Genomic DNA, 24,076 nt, shown 5'->3' with positions numbered 1-24,076 from the left:
TGTTGGCGCTATAGAAATTCTATAGTATATTAATAATGTCTTTATGAATTCAGTGTAATTTTGATACTGATTTTGATATCCTTGAATACCCTTCGTATTCTTCTTTTTCTGGGATCAATGATAACTGCCAAGAGTTATCAGCTCACAAAATTGCTGGCAGGATCAACAGGTTTTTTGTTGCATTTATCAGTAATGAATTCAAAATGAATTGAATGGTTCATTTAATTGTTTAAAATGGGTTAATTACGGGAAGTCCATTCTTAAAGTTTACAAACATGTTACTAGAGCTATTCTACCAAAGTGCCATATGTTTTGGATACACTTTCTTATGAGAATTAATTATATGATTATTAGTGACATTTAAAACTGGGTTAAAGTGTTGAATTTGAAGTCCTCTGTGGTGGTGGTGGTCTTTCTTGAAACTACAATGTAGAACCCTGGATGGGGCTGATGTGTAAATGTGGGAGGTAAGCAGTGTACTTCAATTTGTGATTCGTGTTCATGTTAAAAACATCTGCTAAAAGTGATCTTCTGGGGCGTGTCCAAGATGGCCACTGGAGCAGACGTGCACTGAGTGAGCTCTCTCCCAGCCTCCTGCTTTATGCCCTTTTTCCCTGCAGACTGGCTATCCTATCCTGCCTAGAACGGACGAGCGATCGGCAGTGACCAGTATGACCAAGGGGAAAGGTGCCCTGACCACGTGCAAGTCCCAAAAAGCAGCTAAAACACCCCCTGAAGGGGGCCCTCTTTCCATCGCCACAACTAAAATGGCATCCCAAAGGGAAGACACTGACACAGACCCAGGGCTGAGGGAGCAATCCAACTTTGATGCCCTGATGCAGGTGATCAACACCTGCATAACGACCCTAACGGGTAAGATAGAAACTATGCAGCTGGACATCAGTCTGATCCGTCGGGATATGGACTGCTTCCGTTCCCATCTTACAGAGGCAGGGTGCCGCATGGGAGATGCAGAAGACATGCTGCAAGACTAAACTGCCTCCCTCTGCACACTGCAGACAAAGATTAAGACCTAGAGGCTAGTGCGGAGGACACAGAGAACCGCAATAGGCGGAAGAATCTCCACATCGTGGGGCTGCTGGAAGGAACAGAGGTGACTGACCAGACAGCGTTCATGGAGCACCTCCTGCGCACCCTCCTCTTGCACGCCCTATTCTCTAATTTCTTTGCGGTGGAGAGGGCACTGGTGGAGAGGGCACTGGTGGAGAGGGCTGAATTTCAGAGACCAGGATCTGGTTCTGTGAGAAGCAAGAAAGATAGAAGTGCTGCACCATGAGGGGGCAAAACTCATGATCTTCCCCTACTACTTGGTGGACATTCAGAAGCTTCGCCGCTACTTCGACCATGTGAAGCTTAACCTGTGCAACAAGAAAATAAAATATAGTATGCTGTTTCCCGCCTGGCTGAGAGTGCAGGATGGAGAGACGGTACGCTTCTTTACCTCCCCTGAACATGCGTCGCAATGGCTGGAGACTCTACGTAGAGGCTGATACTAACTGTAAGCTATATAGCATGTTTGTTTCTCTACCTGCCTGTTTTCCTCTGTTTGCATGGCTAGACCTCACCCCCCCCCCCCACTACCATGTGTTGGATGATAGACCCCCTGAGCCTACAAGGTGCCTGTAACTTTGTATGAACCCCAGGATGTTTTCATGTATGGGACTCTAACTCAGAGTACTACCCTCGCTCTCACATATCTCACTGGCGAAGGGGGGGGCAACATTCAAGTTCGAGGACAGTTTGCAACCGGTTTAGGTCTTGTACCCCCGGCATTTTTCCGGGTAGCCTTTCAATCTGCAGGGACCGTTAATCCTTCAATTTTACAGGAGGACTTTTTGTATGTACTGAGACACTTAAGTGCCCCACTGTTCATGACCCCCATTGGCAGTTGCCATGTTTCTTTTTGGGAGGGAAGCACGCTGAAGTTCGGGGGTGGTGCCGGGTTGGGGGGCTGGGGGCACTGTTGACTGTTCTTACTCCATGATGGTTTTTCATTTTTTTGTTGTTCCTTTTCTCTATGTTTTTTTGGAGCAAATTGTGTAGCTCTGATCTCCTTGCACTAGATGGCATAGGAGATCTTTCTAAACATGCTCTCATACTAGTGATTATTGCAATGTTTTTTATATGGATGCTCTCTGTCTATATGTTATTATTACTGATCTTGGAACGTTGGAGGTTTGAACTCCAAGATCAAATGGTCTTTGGTATTTAACTACTTGAAAACGTATACTCCCCATGGAGACTCACTTAGTGGGGAGCAGGACACTGGCCCTCAGGAAGCCCTGGGTGGGATTGTACTACCATTCAACCTTTTCATCATACTCTAGAGGTGTCAGTGTCCTGGTCCACATGTCTCTCTACTTTACCTTCTTAGATCTCCATCTTGACCCAGAGGGGAGATATGTGGCCCTTCATGCAATGTGCGATAAACTGGAACTTCTGATTGTGGGATTCTACCTTCCCCCCCCCAGCCACCCTAGATATTCTTCGTAAACGTACCCAGCTGATAGCTAATACCCCTAAGCTGATGTGACACTGGCCTGGGATTTTAATATGACTCCAAACCCTACTTTGGACAGGTTTAACTCAGGCCCCCCTGGTTACTCCCCCTTATCCCAATGGGCAGAAGTCTATGGATTTAATGATGTCTGGAGCTTGAAACATCCATGGAAAAAACAGTTCACCTGTCACTCTGCAACTGACGCCTCCTTTTCTAGAATTGACCTGATTTATGCTGATGACTCCCTGCTCTCCTGTGTTCAGGAGGTGCAGATTTTGCCCCGTGGCATCTCGAATCATGTACCTCTGTTATTTAAGTTACAAACTGATTCACCGGCCGGATCTGTACTGTGGCGGCTCTCTGGTCTATGAATCACTGATGAAAGGGTAGCCCCTCAGGTCACAGGAGAGATGGGAATTTACTGGGTGCACATTAGGGGCATGGCCCCCCTCCGATGCTCTGGGATGCCTACAAGGCTTATACTCGGGGGCAGTATCAAACAGTTATTGGTAGGGTTAGGAGGGACACGGGACTCACACTGGAGGAGGCTGAAAGAAAGGTTCATCTTTTGGAATCTAATTATGTGACCAATAAAGATGCACCAACATATGACGCCATGCAGTCCCTCTATAAAGATGCCCACTGTCCCCAGGGTTATTTGCCCTCACCATAGAATCCCTAGCTATCCTAATTGGATCTTCCTCAGTGGTCAAAGGGATAACAGTGAGTTCGCTGACTGAGAAGCTCTCCATATATTTACAGATGGTGCACTCCTCCATCTCCCAGATGCGTCAGCTTCTTTGGAAGCAGTTTTGGAAATTATCAACCAACATGGATCCTTCTCAGGCATCCAGATCAACTGGAGTAAATCAACCCTTTTTCCACTATCCCAGACCCTCCCCTCACTGGAGCCCCAGATACCACTAGCACTAGCCACCAAATTTAGATACTTAGGTATCGAAATACAGAAGGACTCTTCCTCCTATCTGACACATAATGTATACCCAATCCTACACCAATTCACAGCTAGGTGCCAAACATGGAAATCTCTACCCCTTTTACCTGTGGGAAGAATTAACCTCCTTAAAATGACGTTTCTTCCTAAGTTCCTCTATTTATTTCATAATACTACAGTCCCTATTACTAACTCCTTCTTCCGTAAATTAGACCAAATAGTTAATACTTTTATCGGGTTGGATTGGCCCCCAGAGTCACCTGGACTACCCTGCAGCTTACTCTCTCAATAGGGGGTCTAGTGCTTCCCTGCTTTAAGCAATACTACTGGGCAGCATTCATGGTGACGGTGCACTGGTGGTTCAGTCACACTTCAATCCTTCAGGAAACTTGGAGGCGGCGATTCTGAGGTCCTACTCCGCACTGAGTGATCTGGTGTTTAGGGGTCCCAAGGCGTATCCCCCAATAACAACTCCCATGCGTACAACCGTACAGGTCTGGGAGCAACTGTCTGCGAAACTTAACAAGCCTATTACAATCTCCCCATATATGCTGCTATGGGGTAATCCTAAATTATGCCACCTCCAATCTGTCCCGGATCCAGTCCTATGGGCTAGATATGAGATCAAGATTGTACAGCAAATTATGCCAGAGGGCAGACTTCTCCCCATGATACTCTGCGAAATAGCTTTCTGCTTCCCTCACGGATGTTTTTCCGCTACTTACAATTATGACAGGCGGTACAGGCTCAATTCCCTGAGGGAGTTACCGTACATGTAGTGGAGCATTTCCTGATTTCCAGGAGTGCGGATCGCATTCTTTCCTCCCTGTATCTTCGGATATCATGTGTAGGATCCGATGGTGTGACCAAACTGTTTCATAAATGGAAGGAGGATTTACCTAACCCTTTTTGCTGATGATTGGGAAGAAGAGATTCAACAATGTATCCCTCTGATGATATCAGCAAGGGATAGATATATCCAACTCAAATTCCTCCATAGAGCGTACTACACACTGCAAAGACTCTCTAGAATTTACCCAGCTCAAACCGATAGATGTCCTAAATGTACTACTGAGCTGGGTACATTCTTACATGTTGTCTGGTATTGCCCTCTCATTCAACAATTATGGTCAGAAGTGGTTGCTGTAATCAATTCAGTACGAAACTTGCATATAAGAATTGACCCTCTTTCCCTGCTCCTGGGAATATGTCATAATGTCACACCTAACACACATAAGAAACTGTTTGTATTCTGTGCCTCGTTTTATGCCTAGAAGGCTATCTTAACTAAATGGAAGCAGCCTGAACCCCCCAGGGTTTCCCAATTGGAGAGCCCTAATTGATTCCATTTGCCACTTTATAAACTCACATATATGAATCACAAATACCCAAATAAATTTGAAAAGATCTGGGGCACCTGGGCCAAGCAATAATAACTCAGCCACCTTGTTAGGAAGCTCACACAGAAAGGAAGCCAGATGGGGATACAGTATTGCACTGGCCCACCCCCCTCTTGTAATTTCATTGATCCTCTTCATTCCCCCTCCCCTCCTCCTTTCTCCCTTTCCACCCCCCCCCCCCCAAAAATAGAGTCACTGGTAAGCTGATAATGTCCAACTAACAGTCAGCCATGCTAGTGAGTAAACATTAGCATCCTAGACAGGTTCATCTAATGATGTCCTTTACCAAATGTGTGAACATATTTCTGTGGTTCGATCCATATCTTGTCCTGTATTACTTTTGTTCTTTTCCACATGATGATGATAATTTATATTTAAACTTTCTCTCCTTTTGGAGACAAATAAAAGCTCTTCTGTTAAAAAAAAAAAAAAAAAAAAAAAGAGTGATCTTCCATCATGTTAGAAAATCAGTTTTATATTTTTATTTTGTAAATACAATTAGCGGATTTATTTAAATGATATTCAAATCTCTATTGGATCAGATGAAAAGTCCTCCTATCTATGTTAAACCTTGATTGTTCACAAATTTACAAGTGGGAGGTTACAGTTATGTCCAATTTTCAGAAAACACTCTTATTAAAATTTTCTATTTCCTATTAAAAAAAGCACTGGCATGGAAAGCTGCCTAAAACTTTAGATTGCAGCTAGCCTTGTATGCACAGCCCATCTGTTGAATAATCTTTGTTACAAAAGATTATTATAAAAACATTCACAATATCCATGCATGCTTGGGGGGGGGGGGGACACCCCCAGTACTTGCCTGATTGCCAGGGTACATCTGCCATTAAGGGAGATGACTTATAGACAGAAGATAGTTGCCCAATTGACGTGTAACCAGTCAGACCAGGGCGGACATTGTATTTTGTCTGTAGGCACTTTTAAAATATCAGGCTATGTGCCAACAGATGCTTGGTAGAGACCTCACTTAGCATTTCAACAGTCATTTTACAAAATGCTTGCAGTAAATATAATTTTTATTCTAATACCTTCGTACAAACATAGATTTACAGTCCAAACTGTTTCTGTTGCGTAGATAAAAGGACAGTTTCTGACAGCTGCTAGCTGGTGCTGTTTAGCTGTTTCTACACATCAGGGTGTCACATTTTCTAGATCCCCACTAGCCTGCCATCTAGCAAGTAAAAAAGAAATAGGAATTATTGCCTTTGACTTCACCTCACTTCAGTATGTTCCGATCCCTGCTCGTAATTGAAGAGCCCAGGGTTTTGTCTTAACGACCATCAAAACAGGAAATTAAACATTCTTTTTGATACAAATTTTACATAAATACGACTGATGCACATAAGTAGATACATTGGTTTCTTTCAAGCTGCGGGGTAAAATTATATTGTGTGGATATTTTGAAATAGATTATATTTATTTTATCCTTATTTAATCAATCTATTTTCTATACTCCAAGCAGTTGCACCTTTTCTATACAAATAAAATAAATATTGCCCCCTGTAGTTTAGTCACAGTCTAGAGGATGCACTATTTGAAATAAAATAGTTCTTCTACTGTATAAATAAATACGATGCTGTTTTTGCGTGATGCAGGTTTTATTGTATTTTGAAGTTATCTTGAGGCTTTTATTCATCCTTTCTGTTTTTAACTTGGGAGGCACAATTAAAGTGGTTGAAAAGGCACAAGGTTTTTTTACCTTCATGCATTCTATGCACGAAGGTAAAAAATCCTTCTGTGTGCGAGCAGCCCCCCTTAGCCCTCCTAATACTTACCCAAGAAAAGGAGGATTGGGGCTGCATAGAGCAGGTCATGTTTGCTATTTTAGAAAAAAAAAAACATTAATAGCACTTTAAAGTGTTTGTAAACTCAATTTTTTTAAATAACAAACAGGTTTCTATGATCCTTTTTTTCTTGTCAGCCACTGGTGCTCCTTGCTCCTCATCTTCTTAGTATGACACAAGCAGTGCAGCTTGGCCCCATGCCCCTCTCGCTCCCTCTTTACAGGATTTATTTGACTGACAGCCAAGTCTGTAAGAGTGGGGAGAATGCAAAGAGATGCTACAGATGGGTGTAACGCTGGTTTGAATGAAGTAAGTATGGGGGAGGTGCGTGGGCATACTTGTACCTAAACATTTTTTACCTTAATGCAAGGAGTGCATTAACTTTTTTTGTACATTTTTGTTTATTAGCAGTTTTTTCAACACATACAGTACAGAACACATGTACCACCCCCCCCCCTCATTCCCTCCCACTCCCTCCCCCCCATAAACCCTTATGCAGCCTTCCAACCAATACCAAATCACGTTCCACGTCCCCAACTGTACCCCACAAAAATTATGTTTCCCAGACATCAATGGCATTACCGATCAACCCGCAATCAGATAAATATCTAACCGTGATTATATAATTTCTCTGCCCAGTATATATCCGGTGGCTATTTAGAAGCACACCCCCAGCGTAGTGGATTCATTCAAGGTATCCTAGGTGTCAAGGAGTGCATTAACTTAAGAATATCTTTAGACCTTAGAACCACTTTAATAGGTGGACCCTGCATTTGGTCCCTCCTCAGCCCACCACTCAGCTGCTTCCATCCTCCTTATGCTTTCTTGCACTGAGTGGTGGGCTGAGGAGGGACAGGGAAGGAGCGGTGTGTCAGGCTACTGTCATTCAATCCTCTGGAGCCACCCATCAAGCTGACAAAGAGAGTCACACAGGGTGGCTTCCAGTGGAAAGTTGAGAATGAAGGGCTTTGCAGGGAGCTGCTTCTGGGGTATACCCAATCAGAGCTGCAACCATGCAGCCAGAGGATCGGTTGCTTTATGGTTGCCACTAACAATTAGGAAGTCCATGTATGTATACAGCAGGATCAGCCAGGTATTTTCTTATAAGGAAAAGTAACTTGCTTAAAAGTTTCTGCGCAGTATTAGAATACATTTTTAACATTACCATACATAAAAATGTGGGAGGTTTAATGATACTTTAGAAAATTCCTACCTAATTTTCCTAGTCTATGTAATGTCATGGAGGGGCTGGGGAATTAATAACCCCTTCTGTACTGTGCTGGCAGATCTAATCATTTGTGAATTCGATTTGAATACTAATACCCTGTACACACGGTCGGACTTTCCGACGGAAAATTTGCGATCGGATCTTGTTATCGGAAAATCCGATTTTGTTTTTGGCTCCATCTGAATTTTTCCGTCAGAATTTCCAACACACAAAGTTTGATTGTTTAAATTCCGATTGTGTGTAGACAATGCTCAGAATAAATTATGAGACAAAAGCTATTGGCTACTGGCCTGTTTATAGTTCCGCCGTACGCGTTCTACGTCACCGCGTTCTGAACGATTGGATTTTCTGACAACTTTGTGCGACCGTGTGTATGCAAGATAAGTTCGGGCCAAAATCCGTCTGAAAAAATCAGATGGATTTTGTTGCCGGAATGTCCGACCGTGTGTACAGGGCATAACAGCTGTAACAAACTGTTACAGATGTCAAGGCTTGGGTGGTACGTTGTATGTTAATGCACTTTTTTCGTCAGTTTGTCCCTCACTTTTTCCCTCTAATTGCACTTTCAATTTGTTCACTATAGGTTGCAGCCCATGTATAAAGCAGCTCCAAAGAAAATTAGAAAGGTAAGAAATATTTTCTTTCATTTACTTTAGGTATGCTGTGTGAATGGAAACACATAACAAATATGAATAGAATTAGGAGGACTCTTTGAGATAACAGTGTGCAGAGAACTCAGGACAGTTCTGCATTTCTGACAAGATGATTTTTTTTTATCCACTTATCGAACAAATTTAACAAAATGCTTCCAACAGTATATTAATTATAATTGTAACAACTATTTGGGCTCAGTGATATATTTACCATCTTAGGTAATGACAAACTTCCAGGCCACCCACAGTTGCTCTGCACAGCATATCATCACAGCATTGCTGTAGCAAGTAAAGAAATCTCGAAATATAGCCTGTGAAAACTGCTGTACAATGACACTGGCCATACACTAGCAAAATTTTGTTTCAAAATTTTTGTTTTAGGAAAGTTCATTGGAAAGTTCATTTGAATTTCTAATCATTTGTAGGGTCAAATTGATGTTTGTTTTTGACTATAATGAGGAGAAAATTTGAAGGCCCAGAAGGGAAAATTTTCTCGAACGCATGAATTTCTAACAGTGAATGTGGTTTTTGTTTGGGAAATTCTATTTACTCCAAAATTGACTGCTAAAATATTTTTTTTTTAGTACTTTTGAATGAATATTTATGGAAATGTTTGTTCAATAATCTACTAGTGTATTGCTGGCTTAATTCTACTTTCTAAGAAATACCTTTCACTACTGACCCTTTGAGAACTTTCAACTTGCAATAGAAATACTAGGGTCAATTTATTAAAGAAATCAAAATGTTCACTTAGCTCAATTATTAATCTTACAAGGTAATGCGGCTCTGAAATCAATAATACTTCATATTTTTTAATGCAAGCAGTGTAAGTACCCCTAGAAAAGAGCTCAGACCCGGGGGGAGATGGGGCTGTGCTATGTGGCAAAGCTGTGCAAATCACAAGACTTGGTTTTGAAAAATCTAAATCCTTTGGCAGGTAAAAACAGCATATATGTAGTTCATATATGAAACATTCTGCCAGAGGGAGACACCCAGGCACAGACTGTATTACCTAAAGTTGAATGCCTATGGATGATTTGTGGTGGTATTCCAAAAAGTGTCTGGGGACACTGTGCTTATCTACTCCGTCCCCTACAAATCATTGTAACCTAGTGACTCTGCCTATGTAAAGAAGACCATATGGTCAGAACAAACAATATACTACAAATTCTGAGGAGCAATTATAGAAATCATTAATATATTATTTTTGACCTTTTCTGCTAAAAATGTTTACATATTTACAAGTCATACATTTTGACCTACAGCACTGGCACATTCCTTCTAGTCCACTGGTCTGGGTTAGGGGAGCGCAGTGCACCACTCCTGTGTCCTCTGTGTTCACTGGACACAATAGATTACAATTACTGGTAACTGGGTACCGGGTATCATGTGATGGCTATGATTGGTCCTAGCCATCACATGATAACAATGTAAGCAGAAGAGAGCGCACAGCTGCCCTAATGTAATTTCATTTTAATGATACAAATGCAAAATCAAACAATAGAGGATTGCACTCACAAACATGGGACTTAGATCGTATGTACAGCAGGATGTATGTCTCCCTTCCTGGACTGTATAACTGGGTTGGCTCCCAAGAATGAGTGGTGATGGTATGAGAAGTCACTGCAGACTCTGTTTCCTCATCTCGCCAGGCTGTGTCTGTTGTAAGGCACACGCACTGTCCAGCCAGCGCTGCGTGACGTCACTCGCGGCCGGAGAGAAAGGACAAGGTGAGTGAGATGTCTCCTCTTTAGCTAACAAAAAACGGTTGCCAAGACTACATGTTTCAGAAGCCTGGCCTCCTTCTACACATCTCCAGACCCTGAGGATGATATGAATCACTCAGCACAAATGGAGGTGAACAACCCACCCCTGTCTCTACCGCCTATAGTGAATTCTCCTAATACTATAGCCTTGTTTCCAACATCTGACCAGCTCTTAAATACTACATTAAAAAAATGGCCTGGTCATGAAGAGGGTAAAAACTTTCCAAAGGCCAAGTAGTTAATGTTCTTGTCTTACCCTCCTGTCTCTGTTTCATATGTTTCATATGATTTACAGTGAAAGTTACTATCCTGTGATCACCGATACCCAAGTTATACCTTACTACAATGTCTGCAATCAGCTCTGCATTGTTTTTAATTAGTAGGTCAAGCAGAGCCATATTTCTAGTTGGGGCTTCCACCAACTGACCCATCCTGCAAGATATTCAAGAATGTGAGCCTTAGATGACTGAGCAGTTCCCTATGCACAATCAATATCTGGATAATTGAAGTCCCCCATGATAACAACATTGCCCTGCCTCACTGCCATTTCTAACTATGAAACATTGGTCTCCTCTTCATCCGTCAGGTTAGGGGCCCTGTAGCATCTACCCACTATTCATTTCTCATTTAGTTTTCTCCTTGAAGTTCCAGCAAGGGAGGAGGATTGCACCTCTGATGCAAGTCAGGGATGTGACCTGTCAAACCAGTTTTCTCTTACTCCCATGAATCCTCCTCATGTATATGCAACTCCATATCGGTCATTGGGTTCACCAAACTTCTGCGCATATTTCTCCTTGTGTATTCTGAGGCAGCAATAGAATTATGTCAGCCTACACGCATTGGCCCTAGGCATTCTAGTTTTGCTACCAACACTGACCCCAGTAGCACCCTCTGATCCTTGTCTAGAATATTTTCCTCCGATTCCCCCCCCCTCCACCACTGTCTAGTTTAAAGGTTCTGCTAACATTTTAGCCATCTTCTCACCTAACAGAACTGCACTATCATAAATCTGCAGTAATACTTTCATACCCTGTCTGTCTGCTTACCTCTGTTCTGTGTATCAGCCTTAGGGTCTGCACTCTCACACCTGCATGGTTAAGCAATCATTCCTCAGCATGGCTCCACCCTATCCTCTACAGGATACACTATTTAACACCATGCTGTCCAAGCCTGCCTTGCCCAAGCAATATTGTGTGTGTTTGGCTTCCTGTGTGTGTCTTTCCATGTGCTCTATGTGTGATTCTCTTTACCAAACTTGGCTTGTTCTTGACTATCCCTGTCTGCTTCATACCCTGACCTTTAGCGTGTTCTTTGGCTATCCTTGACTGCTCATTGTCCCAAACTTTTGGCATATCTCCTGACTATCCCTTGTTGTCCAGGTCTGCTGCTTCCTTTCTATCCTCCAGTAGCCTACCATGAGCGTGAGCTGGGAGACCATGGGGGCCGCGACCTGGAGCCAGTTGCAGTAAAGTCAATCCCCACCATCAGGGGCCCTGGTGAACACCTGCTGGCTCTTAGACTCTGCGCCCTGGGGAATCTCATGCCATAGCTCCCAGTGTGATCCGTGTTGGTGCTCTAGAGGACCTACTTTCTTGAACCACCCAAAGCCATCTGCAGCAGTCAGCCGTAGGGTCCACTACCTTAGCAGTACACTCCTGACCCCAATGGTTTGCATCTGTCACCCGGCCTCAGGTGACCTGACAGTTTGCTTGGGCCATGAACCCGACTGGTGTGCCGCTACCTGCCATTAATTAGCTGCAGGGTGTAGTCCACAGACTCGAGACACAGGAGTCTAATCAGACCCAAGTGACACAATTACTGAAGGTTTGCAAGGCCTCTTTTGGATCCCAGGTTCAACAACCTCAATCACAGCTGGCGGAATTTTACTCTGCTTACGGTCCCTACCACAAACTTGTTGCATCTACCAGCACCTTTTTGTTTCTCTGGTGACTCCAAGGCCTGCAGGGGTTTCTTAGTCAGTGCACCATACATTTTAAGCCCCAGCCTCGCTCCTCAATCTTTTCCTCTGATTGAGCAAGTCAGTAGCCTATATTATCTACCTCCTGACCAACAAGGTTTTAGCCTGGGCTGCTCCTCTGTGGGAGAGGAATGATCCAGTGGTTTCCAGCTTGTTTAACGTCCTGAAACTCCAGAATATTTTCGAGGAACCAGGTCATGTCTCTTCCGTGGCCAGTGCCCTTTTACATCTCCACCAAGTGTCTTCTTTGGTGGGACAGTATGCCCTTCACTTTCGCATTTTAACTGCTGAGTTGAGCTGGAATAATGAGGCCTTAGTTGCAACCTTTTTACAAGACCTCTCTGACAGAGTGAATGATGAGTTGGCAGAAATAACCTTTCGTTTAGGTCTGGATGATGTCACCTCCCTCTGCAATCAGATCAATATTCGCTTCCAGGAGAGGACCCTAGAGAAAAGGCTTCAGTACTCCATGCTCCTTAGCCAGTCCAAGCTCCCTACTAGGGATGAACCAAACACCCCCCGGCGGTTCAGTTCGCACCAGAACATACCGAACAGGCAAAAAAATTGTCAGAACACACGAACACACACGTTAAAGTCTATGGAACACGAACATGAATAATCAAACATGCTCATTTTAAAGGCTTATATGCAAGTTATTGTGTTAAAAAGTGTTTGGGGACCTGGGTCCTGCCCAGGGGAAATGTATCAATGATTTTTTTTTTTAAACGTCCGTTTTTGGGAGAGCAGTGATTTTTTTAATGCTTAAAGTGAAACAATAAAAATGAAATATTCCTTTAAATATTATGCTTGGGGGGGGGGGGTGTCTATAGTATGCCTGTAAAGTTCAGCATTTTTCCCTTGTTTAGAACAGTACCACAGCAAAATGACATTTCTAAAGGAAAAATTGTCATTTAAAACTGATTGCGGCTGTAATGAATTGTCAGGTCCAGTCCATTACCAGGCCCTTAGGGTCTGGTATGAATATTGTGATCACTGTCATGTCAGTGGTATCCCATCCCACCCTACAGTTAGAATTACTCCCTAGGACACACTTAACCCCTTTATCGCCCCCTAGTGTTTAACCCCTTCCCTGCTAGTGTCATTTACACAGTAATCAGTGCATTTTTAATCACACTGAGCACTGTATAAATGTGAATGGTCCCAAAATAGTGCCAAAAATGTCGCAATCACGATAAAAATCGCAGATCGCCGCCATTACTAGTATAAAAAATAAAATAATAAAAATGTCATAAATCTATCCCCTATTTTGTAGACGCTATAACTTTTGCGCAAACCAATCAATATACGCTTGCGATTTTTTTTTACCAAAAATATGTAGAATGCATATCGGCCTAAACTGAGAAAGGAATTTTTTTAATACATTCTTTGGGGATATTTATTATAGCAAAAAGTACAAAATATAGCTTTTTTTCAAAACTGTTGCTCTTTTTTTGTTTATAGCACAAAAATAAAAACCGCAGGGGTGATCAAATATCACCAAAAGAAAGCTCTATTTGTGGGGGAAAAAGACGTCAATTTTGTTTGGGTGCAACGTCGTACAACCTCGCAATTGTTAGTTAAATTGGCGCAGTGCGATTCCGGGGCTGAAGTGGATAAAGAATGCCAAATTACTCAATCCCAGACAGGCCAGGTGGAATCTTTTCTTTTCCCATTTCAATTTTTTATTACGTACAAACCTGATTCCTGTAACAGTCAGGCTGATGCACTCTCTAGGTCTTTTGACATTCAGAAGGAGTCGATCATTCCTACCTCATGTGTTCTAACCCATTCTACCCTGGACTCAAAAATTCCTCTTGGCAAGACCTTCATTCCAACCAAGTTAAGAACTAAGATCCTTCATTGGGGTCATGATTCCAAGGTGGCAGGTCATGCCGGGGCCCTCGGATCTTTCTTCCTCATCAGCCGTTACTACTGGTGGCCTACTCTTCATTCTGATGTTAAAGACTACGTTAAGGCTTTTCATGTCTATTCCCAGTCTAAATCCTCCACACAAGCTCCTGCTGGTCTTCTCATGCCTTTGCCCATTCCTAAGAAGCCCTGGTCTCACATTGCCATGGATTTCATTACCGATCTTCCCCCTTCTGAGAAGAATATGATCATTTGGGGGGTAATTGATCGATTCTCCAAGATGGCCCATTTTGTTCCTCTTCCTGGTCTCCCTTTTATTCCTGCCTTGGTTCCCATTTTTATTTGAGAGATTTTCTGCCTCCATGGAGTTCCTTCTCATGTTGTTTCGGGAAGGGGTATTCATTTTACTTCTCAGTTTTGGAGAGCCTTTTGCAAATCCCTCAACATTACTTTGGATTTTACCTCATCTTACCATCCTCAATCCAATGATCAGGCTGAGAGGGTGTCAGGTCACCTAGAGGCGAGGTGACAGGTGCACACCGTAGGATCAGGAGTGCACCGCAAGGTTGTGGACCCTACGGCTGACTGCTGCAGACGGGGGACAGATCCCACTTGGGTTAGAGCGTAAGATTCCCTGGGGCGTGGAGTCTAAGAGCCAGCAGGTGTTCCCCAGCGCCTCTGGTGGTGAGGATGGACTTGGCTGCAACTGGCTCCAGGTCGCGACCCCCAGGGTCCCTCAGCTCACACCCACAGTAGGCAACAGGAGGATAGGGATGGTGAGGAACAAAGCCAAGGTCGGAGCCACAAGCAGACAAGAATAGTCGGGTACACGCCAAAAGGTCAGGATCACAGGCAAACAAGGATAGTCAAGACACGCCAAAGTCGGTAACGGAAAACAGTAGCAGAGCACACGGCAGGAAACAGGAATCTAACACACAAAGGAATACACAATGGTTGATTAGCCCTGATGGCCTGCAGTGCACAGGTTAATATAGGGCTCCCTGATAGGGCCTGGGGTGGAGCCATGCTTAGAGGAGAGGTTATAAAAACCACCAGGTGGAAGTGGCTGGCCTCTTAGGCTGAAGACATGAGGGGAGGTAAGCAAACACAGGAGGATCACTGCATAACCATGACAGTACCCTCCCTCTTACGAGGCCTCCCCCTCCCCCGCCTGGGTCCAGTCTTAAAGGGAAACTCCAGATGGAACCTCCTTAACGGACAGGGAGCAAAGACCTCAGATGCAGTGATCCAAGACCTCTCCTCAGGACCCAACCCTTTCCAAAGTACGAGGTATTGAAGAATGCCTTACGGAGCCGGGAATCCAAAACTTGACTAACCTCGTATTTTAGACTATCCTCAGAGACCGAAACAGAGGTAGGGAGAGGATGAGAGGACTTGAGGACAAAAGGCTTTTTAGGAATGGGTAAGGGCATGAGAAGATCAGGAGTCTGAGCAGGGACCCCCACACCCTTAAAGATGAGCTGGGCATCCATAACAGGACCACCAGACTGGGCAGAGGTTAGTGGATCCCTGAGGCCAGGTTGGTTAGAAAGTGACATGTCACAAGAGTCAAGCTGGGTAGCTGCAACACAAACAGAATGCAGAGAACCCTGAGAAAATGATTGAAAACTCTTCCTGGCCGAATGAGGTATTCTATCCAAAGGCTGGATTGAGCCTCTTAAATGGGTTTGAACGGACATAGTAGCAGTAGGGTGAGGCCGGGTCACCGAAGGTGCTAAACAAGAAGCAGGAAGCTCATTGGGCATGGGCTGGACTGGAATAACTGGTGCAGGGGTCGACTGAATAGTATTGTCAGGTGTAGAGACCATCTCAATCGCATCACAGGGCATATCAACTGTGGAACTTGCAGACAAGTTAGCCTAGCTGTGCGTCCAAGGGAAATTAGGGACAGGCAAAGGTAAATCGTTATGCGAACTGGAGTGAATGATTGACTCAGGTTCATAGGTGGGCCCCTCATCCAGAGTACCACATGGCCTAGAGAGTGCATTAGTCCGACTATTGCAGGACGCATCCCAGAGATCGCTATATACAGAGGGAAGAGCAGAAGATACTGGGATGGTGGTAACAGGAAATTTCTCCTTTGGGGTACCCTTGAGTAGGCAGGAAGAGGAACAGGAGAAACCCCAAGCCAGGACCTGACCAGCAGACCAGTCAACGTGTGGAGAATGGAGTCGTAACCAAGGAAGACCTAATATGATAGGAGATGAAGCCTTAGGTAAGACAAGGAAGGATATCCACTCCTGGTGGAGTGTCCCTACTGACATCTTAACAGGAAGAGTCTGGAAGTGGATAGGGCCCCCTGGGAGAACAGTGCCATCAATCGCCAAGACCACCAATGGCGTTGTAAGGGGAAAAAGGGTAAGTCTCATGGAGGATGCAGTTTCCCAATCCATGAAATTGGCAGCGGCTCCGGAATCCAGATGTGCTGAGACCGAACGAGAGGAAGCACCGACATGAATCAACACGGAAAGGAGAAGACGAGAAGGTGAAGGTGATATTTCAGGGTCTAATACGCCACCTTCCAGATGTATTAGCCCTGAGCATTTTTCCGGACGAAGAGAACAAGTGTCACGGAAATGACCTTTGGCCCCACAATAGAGGCATAGGCCCAGAGTTCTGCGCCTAGCGCGTTCTTCGGGAGATAACTTAGTCCAGCCCAACTGCATAGGTTCCTCGGTAGGAAGGGGATGCTCCTCGGATCGAAGAGAAGGGACTGGGGACTCAGGCTGCCTAAAGAACGGGGAGTGCAGGCGTCTTTTTTCCAGGGCCCTCTCCTGAAAGTGAATATCAATCTGGTTACACAAGTTGATGACACTGTCCAGATCAGCAGGAAGGGATCTTCCTGCTAATTCATCCTTCACTCTATCAGAGAGGCCATGTAAAAAGGTTGCAACTAGGGCCTCATTATTCCAGCTCAATTCAGCTGTGAGGATACGGAACTGAAGAGCATACTGTCCCACAGACGCGGACTCTTGACGGAGACGTAAAAGAGCGCTAGCCGCTGAGGAGACACAACCCGGTTCCTCGAAGATATTCCGAAAAAGTTTCAAGAAATCAGACAGGCTAGAAACCACTGGATCATTCAGTTCCCACAGAGGGGCGGCCCAAGCTAACACCTCGCCGGAAAGGAGGGATATGATATATGCGACTTTTGCCCGATCGGACAGGAAGTTTTGGGGCTGAAGTTCAAAATGAATAGTGCACTGGCTAAGGAACCCCCTGCCTTGGAGTCCCCAGAGAAACGGACCGGAGCTGGTAGTAGTAATGAATGTGTGGCTGTGACTGATGCGATAGGTGCAGCGGCAGATAGCGGTTGTTGAACTGGGAGTCCTAATGAGGCCTGAACCTGTTCAAAACGGGATGCCAAATCCTGAAGGAATCGCATCACCTGGGTCTGATGCGATTCTTGGGTCTCAATTCGCCGAACTAAGCTCTGCAATGGATCATCTGCAGGAAGCGGCACGTCAGCCGGGTCCATGGCTGATCAAACTGTCAGGTCACCTAGAGGCGAGGTGACAGGTGCACACCTTAGGATCAGGAGCGCACCGCAAGGTTGTGGACCCTACGGCTGACTACTGCAGACGGGGCACAGATCCCACTGGGGTTAGTGCGTAAGATTCCCTGGGGCGCGGAGTCTAAGAGCCAGCAGGTGTTCACCAGCGCCTCTGGTGGTGAGGATGGACTTGGCTGCAACTGGCTCCAGGTCGCGACCCCCAGGGTCCCCCAGCTCACACCCACAGTAGGCAACAGGAGGATAGGGATGGTGAGGGATAAAGCCAAGGTCGGGGCCACAAGCAGACAAGAATAGTCGGGTACAAGCCAAAAGGTCAGGATCACAGGCAAACAAGGATAGTCAAGACACGCCAAAGTCGGTAACGGAAAACAGTAGCAGAGCACACGGCAGGAAACAGGAAGCTAACACACAAAGGAATACACAATGGTTGATCAGCCCTGATGGCCTGCATTGCACAGGTTAATATAGGGCTCCCTGATAGGGCCTAGGGTGGAGCCATGCTTAGAGGAGAGGTTATAAAAACCACCAGGTGGAAGTGGCTGGCCTCTTAGGCTGAAGACATGAGGGGAGGTAAGCAAACACAGGAAGATCACTGCATAACCATGACAGAGGGTTAATCAGGAGTTAGAGGTCTTTTTCTGTACCTTGGTCTCGGCTCATCATGATGATTGCGCATCACTACTCCTGTGGGCAGAGTTCTCTCACAATAATCATGTTAACGTCAGTTCTCAGAAAACACCTTTTGTCAGAGTTTATGGAAGACATCCTCAGCTCCCTCTTCCTATGACCTGTTCTCCCGATATCCCAGCTTTGGCTACCATTCTGGAATCATTCAATTCCATGTGGGTTGACGTTCATGATTCCCCCCAGACAGCTACCAACAAATTCAAGGGTTTTACTGACCATCACAGGAGTAAGCCATCTTCTCTACAGCCAGGAGACAAAGCCTGGCTTTCCACCAGAAACATCAGACTCTGGGTTCCTTCTCTGAAATTTGCCCAGAGATTCATTGGTCCTTACAATATAATTGCAAAGCCGAATCCTATTTTTTTTTTAACTCCAGATCCCTAAAAGCCTCAGGATCTCAAACTCCTTTCATGTATCCCTTCTGAAACCTTTATTTCTCAATAAGTTCTCCCATCCTCTCCCTACCTGGTCTCTGAGGATGACCAAGAGTACGAGATTAGTAAAATTGTAGATTCTCACTTCTGTAAAGGTGTTTTGCAATATCTTGTGGATTGGAAAGGTTTTGGTCCTGAGGAGAAGTCTTGGATTCTTGCATCTGAAATCTTCATGCCTCATCTTCTGAGGAAGTTCCATTTGAAGTTCCCCTCCAAGCCTGGTCCCAAGCGGGGGAGGCCTCGTAAAAGGGGGGTACTGTCATGAATCTGCAGTAATATTTTCATGCCCAGCCTGTCTGCTTACCTCTGGTCTGTGTATCAGCCTTAGGGCCTGCACTCTCACACCTGCATGGTTAAGTAATCTTCTCGTGGCTCCACCCTAGCCTCTACAGGATACACTATTTAACACCCTGCTGTCCAAACCTGCCTTGCCCGAGTAATACTGTGTGTGTGGCAGCTTCCTGTGTGTGTCTTTCCATGTGCTTTATGTCTTTTTCTCTTTACCGAACTTAGCTTGTTCTTGACTATCCCTGTCTGCTTCATACCCTAACCTTTGGCATGTTCTTTGACTATCCCTGTCTGCCCATTGCCCTGACCGTTTGGCTTATCTCCTGACTATCCCTTGTTGTCCCAGTCTGCTGCTTCCTCTCTATGCTCCAGTAGCCTACTGTGAGCGTGAGCTGTGAGACCCTGGGGGCCGCGACCTGGAGCCAGTTGCAGCGAAGTCCATCCCCACCATCTGGCACTGGTGGACACCTGCTGGCTCTTAGACTCCATGCCCTGGGGAATCTCATGCTCTAGCTCCCAGTGTGAACCGTGTTGGTGCTCCAGAGGACCTGCTTTCCTGAACCACCCCAAGCTCCATCCGCAGCAGTCAGCCGTAGGGTCCACTACCTTAGCAGTGCACTCCTGACCCCAACGGTGTACATCTGTCTCCTGGCCTCAGGTGAACTGACATGTACTCTCCCCATTTATGTGCAGTCTGTCCTGCTATAGAGCTGGTAACAAAAAAAGTCAGCCCAGTTTTCTAGGAACCCAAAACCCTCCTTCCTGCTCCAATTCCTCAGATACTTGTTAAGTTTCCTAATCTCATATGGCCTGTCTGGTGAGTCTTGAGATACTGGCTGTATTTCTTAAAATACTGCCTTGTAGGTTGTTTTCTTATAGTTCCTAAGTCCCTGAAATCCTGCCTCTAACTTTGTCATTGGTGCCAATATGTACCTTGATAGTTAGCCTGTCCATCTGATCCAAGATGTGCCGAACCTGAGCGTCCGACATACTGTTAGGCGATCAAAATCTCTGTGACAGTTTTTAAGTATATTAGTTGGGTTATGGATGACCCCACAAAAAACAGTCAAGGACTCGGAGTCTGGATTGATGTGTGAACCAGGACCCCTGCCTTGGCCATCAGCATAGGTATGAGAGCACACTTGTAATGGAATAAAGCCACTGTCGCTGAAGGAACACTGTCAACGATGAACAACACCGGAGGTTGTCCAATGAGGAAAATGTTCACACAGGTGGCAGGATACAGGGAGATTTTAGTAATTTAGTTTAGATCTATTTGAAATTACAAAAATAAGCAAATATTTACTTTGCTAGGTGAACATCCTATGCTCCTTTATTAAATCAACCCCACTGGCTTTCATATTTGCAAGTTCAGGGCTGTTTAAGCTACTACTTGGATTCAGCATGAGAGGTAGCTAAGCGTATATGATCATTTTTCAAAACAAAAAAATCTGTTCAAATTGCCCTTAAAGCAGATCTAAAACTTAACTGAATTGCATTTAGTTTGCTAAAGTAAAATATATCATATCCACTGCCACATTTTTTTTTTGTTAAATCCAGTTTTCATCCTTCTTATGTGTGCTATTGATCCTCCTAAACCTCTAAACCTTTTTTAGGCCCTAGTTTTCTACATGCATTGAAGTAAAACATTGCTCTTGGCTCGCTTCCTGATAGTGACAACCATGAACCATGCCTGCTTAATGTGTGTCAGCGCAGCTGCTAGTAGTGTCCAAGTGGGCAAATGTGACAAGTTGACAATACAGCAGCACAGTTGGGTGACGGATGTCAGGATGTTCATGGCAGGATCAAGGCCAAGTATTCTTTTAATGAAAGCTAAAGATTTAAAAAGATTGAAAGCAAATTCAGAAATTATGTTATGTTAAAGCTTTAATATGTTAATGCTTATATGAGATTTTAGTGATCGGGTTAAGATCTATTTTAGAGGGATAATGTAGCAGTTTCCTATATTTATTTATTTATTTATTTGTTTCTTTATAAACTCCAAAATATCATCTTTTACTTTGTGGTTTTCCAAAATACTTTACCTGGTAAACACTAAAACCTCCATCTTATATACTGTAGGATAAACTAGATTGCCTGGATACCTAAACTTGCTAAGAATTTCATAATGAACTTTTATTTATTTATTTATTTTTTGTCTATAAATTAGAATTGGTTGAACTTGATAAACTTTGTTTTTTTTAAGCCATTATTAGCCATGTTATTTTGATTGATTTTATAGTGCTTTTATAGTGCTATTTATCTCATGTTAATATTTTTATTTATGTTACCTAATTCTTCTATTTAAGATAACATATTTTAAGAGAATTTTTGTATATAAATCCTGACACTTGATGTTGTTAAAAACAATATGCAATTACATCATCAATTTCCGTAAAAGGTAAACAGAAAAATAAAACAAATTGCAATTGATGTGGAAAAGGGGCTAGTTAAAATTCAAACGGCAGAGAGAGACTTGTTAATATAGTTCAAATTTCACCTCGGTTGAACCATTTAGCATAATATATTTCAACAAAATATTGTTTTAGTCACAAGAATATTCTATAGAAGCAAGCTTATTGGAAGAAGTATTGCTTTAGGTGAAATTTTAATTCTGAAATGTGTTGCTAAAAGGGCTTATTTAAATAGGCTCTCTTTGGAATGAATATTTAGAAAAAAAAAACTTGCAGGATGATTTATAGCAAAATTATATGAACAGAATGAAGGACAGAGGGATTTTTATTAGAATGACTTTCATTTCCACAAATATAAATGATACCTTTTAGAAAATATATTGAATTTTATTAATATTCGTGAGATTGCCTGCAGTGTCTTTATTCATACCTATATAATTTTCATTACTATGTACAAGGTGTATTTACCCTTTAACCAAATAATGCTTAAGCAATTCAATGCAGGGCTCGCTTTCAGTTTGCCAACTCACACAATTTATTCACTTCCTAACTGCAAATCAGTAGAATGTTTTAATAAAGAGAGTCTGATTTTAATATGCCTCAATCTGAACTCAGTCTGTTCAATAAAAATTAATCCAAACATTTAAAAGAAAATATTAGCCAAAGCTGGTCAGGAAACAAAACTTAACTATTTAGAGGTCACAACTTGAAAATATTTCCCTATAAAGAATCATATATTTGGGTTTAGGTGTATTCTTGCATATCTTTGCAGTTTTGATGAATAGGCCTTGTGATTCCAATTATGTTCCCCCTCAAGCTTGACTTCTAAATAGAATAAGATGGTTTCTCTTTCTTCCTTCCTTCTTTTTTTTTTTTTTTTGAGGCTTGAATGCGGCATTTTTTTTACACAAAAGTATTTTTCACTTGAAGGGAAATCTCAGCTTTTTTGACAAATACGCAATCTACCCCTGTTGCGGTATACATTGCAAGGATTTTAGCAGTCTTCATTGTGAAATCTTTCATATTCTTACTTCGCTGATTCTGACACACACATAACAGTTCTTATTTCTGGGAGCCAAGAGAAGCATTCTACCTGCTATAATCACACGATGAGTCTCAGTATTGATTAGAGAAAAGCTGCTGGTAAAAACGGTGCTCAACCATATAAGCAGAAAATCATATTTACAGAACATTCTCTTCTCACAATGTATTGGTATACTTGGTATACTAAAGGGGTAGAATGTTCACTTTGAAAAGTGAATATTGAATTTGAAAAGCGGATGTTAATGAATATAGGGAACCTGTGTCCACACTAAAAACACTATTGCATACAAGAGAAATTCAAATAAAAGGATAATTGTACATAATTCACTTTAATTTATTTTGTAAAATCTACATACACTTTTCAAAGTTAACATTTTCACTGGGTAAACAGTTTCTATCATTTTAGAGTTTTAAGTTTTGCGGATTTTGGCTGTTTAGAAAAACTTAACCAAGACTAATATGGAAAGACAACATTTCTAATGTAAACTAAAAAAAATTGTGCATTACATTTTTTTAGGGAGGGAGGGTGGCTCCTTATGGTTAGAAGTTAGAAAACAACACTACGGAAGGATACTCAGATTATCTAGGTTAAACCTCATAGCAAATTTATCTCCTTCAACACATCAATGCAACGTGGAAGCCCAAGCAGTACACTTGTTGTCCGCTGCGGACTGTAATCACCCACTTGTTTGTGCCAGTGACATTTCTGTATTCAGTTAAGATGTAGTCACCAACATTTCACTATAAATTATAAACTAGTCTTGGGTCCCTGGAATGAACAAAGTTTTGTTCATACTTCTCTACAAATACCTTCATGCACAAGCATCATCTTTGCTGCTAATTTTAATGAATCATATAATGGTGTTGGTAAGCGTTATACAAAAGCACAAATATAACTTTTATGTATACCAGTTCAGCAGCTTATTATTACTGAAAATACTGGAGAGAGAATATTCTCTTACTAAGTATTTTTCTATAAGAGATCCCAGGGTTCCAGTTATGAGATCATTCTCTAAGAGTGTTTCCCCTCCCACAATTGTAGAGAGCAGCAGAGTGAAAAGCTGTGGTATTTTTCCAATAAACAAATCAAAATAAGAAAAGATTTAAATTAAATGAAATTCAAATAAAAACAATTGTGCTAGCTCAGTAATACTAGAATAGCACAACAGAGCAGTTACTGCTATAGGTCTAAATATAAATGAATACAAAAGAGCTTGGGCTTGTAGCAGACTCTCACCCAAAGCCCCCCCCCCCCCCCCTCATTTATTGTGGGGATGGCTCTGTTTAGAACGTCCTGTTTTCTTTTGAATTCAGCACTGCTCTGCCCATACATCATCCATTCACAAATCCCTAAGAAGGCTGCGAGATCCATCTGTCACCGAAAAGAGAGACTCGCAGATATCAGTGGAGATGATGTCATTGCACTTGTAGTCCATTGTTTATTTCCCCTAGATCCAACACAGAAGATTCATAACTCCTGTACAGTACAAGAATGTAAAACA

At 43.1% G+C, this 24,076-nt stretch overlaps 1 long non-coding RNA gene across 2 annotated transcripts in view; it reads left to right on the top strand.

Annotated features, from left to right (window-relative positions):
- Nucleotides 1–24,076, top strand: part of LOC143983407 (uncharacterized) — a 450,976-nt gene that overhangs the window by 341,905 nt on the left and 84,995 nt on the right. For both annotated transcript variants that reach the window (XR_013274604.1, XR_013274603.1), the window contains one exon: nucleotides 8,490–8,532. This is a non-coding gene — a long non-coding RNA (uncharacterized LOC143983407). The remainder of the gene's footprint in view (nucleotides 1–8,489; nucleotides 8,533–24,076) is intronic.

Source organism: Lithobates pipiens, unplaced genomic scaffold (genome assembly GCF_037356315.1).
Source record: "Lithobates pipiens isolate NorthernLeopardFrog02 unplaced genomic scaffold, aLitPip1_a1.2 Scaffold_16, whole genome shotgun sequence".
Lineage (NCBI taxonomy): Eukaryota > Metazoa > Chordata > Amphibia > Anura > Ranidae > Lithobates > Lithobates pipiens.
Note: the sequence above shows the minus strand (reverse complement) of the source record. Positions and strands in the feature narration are given on the sequence as shown.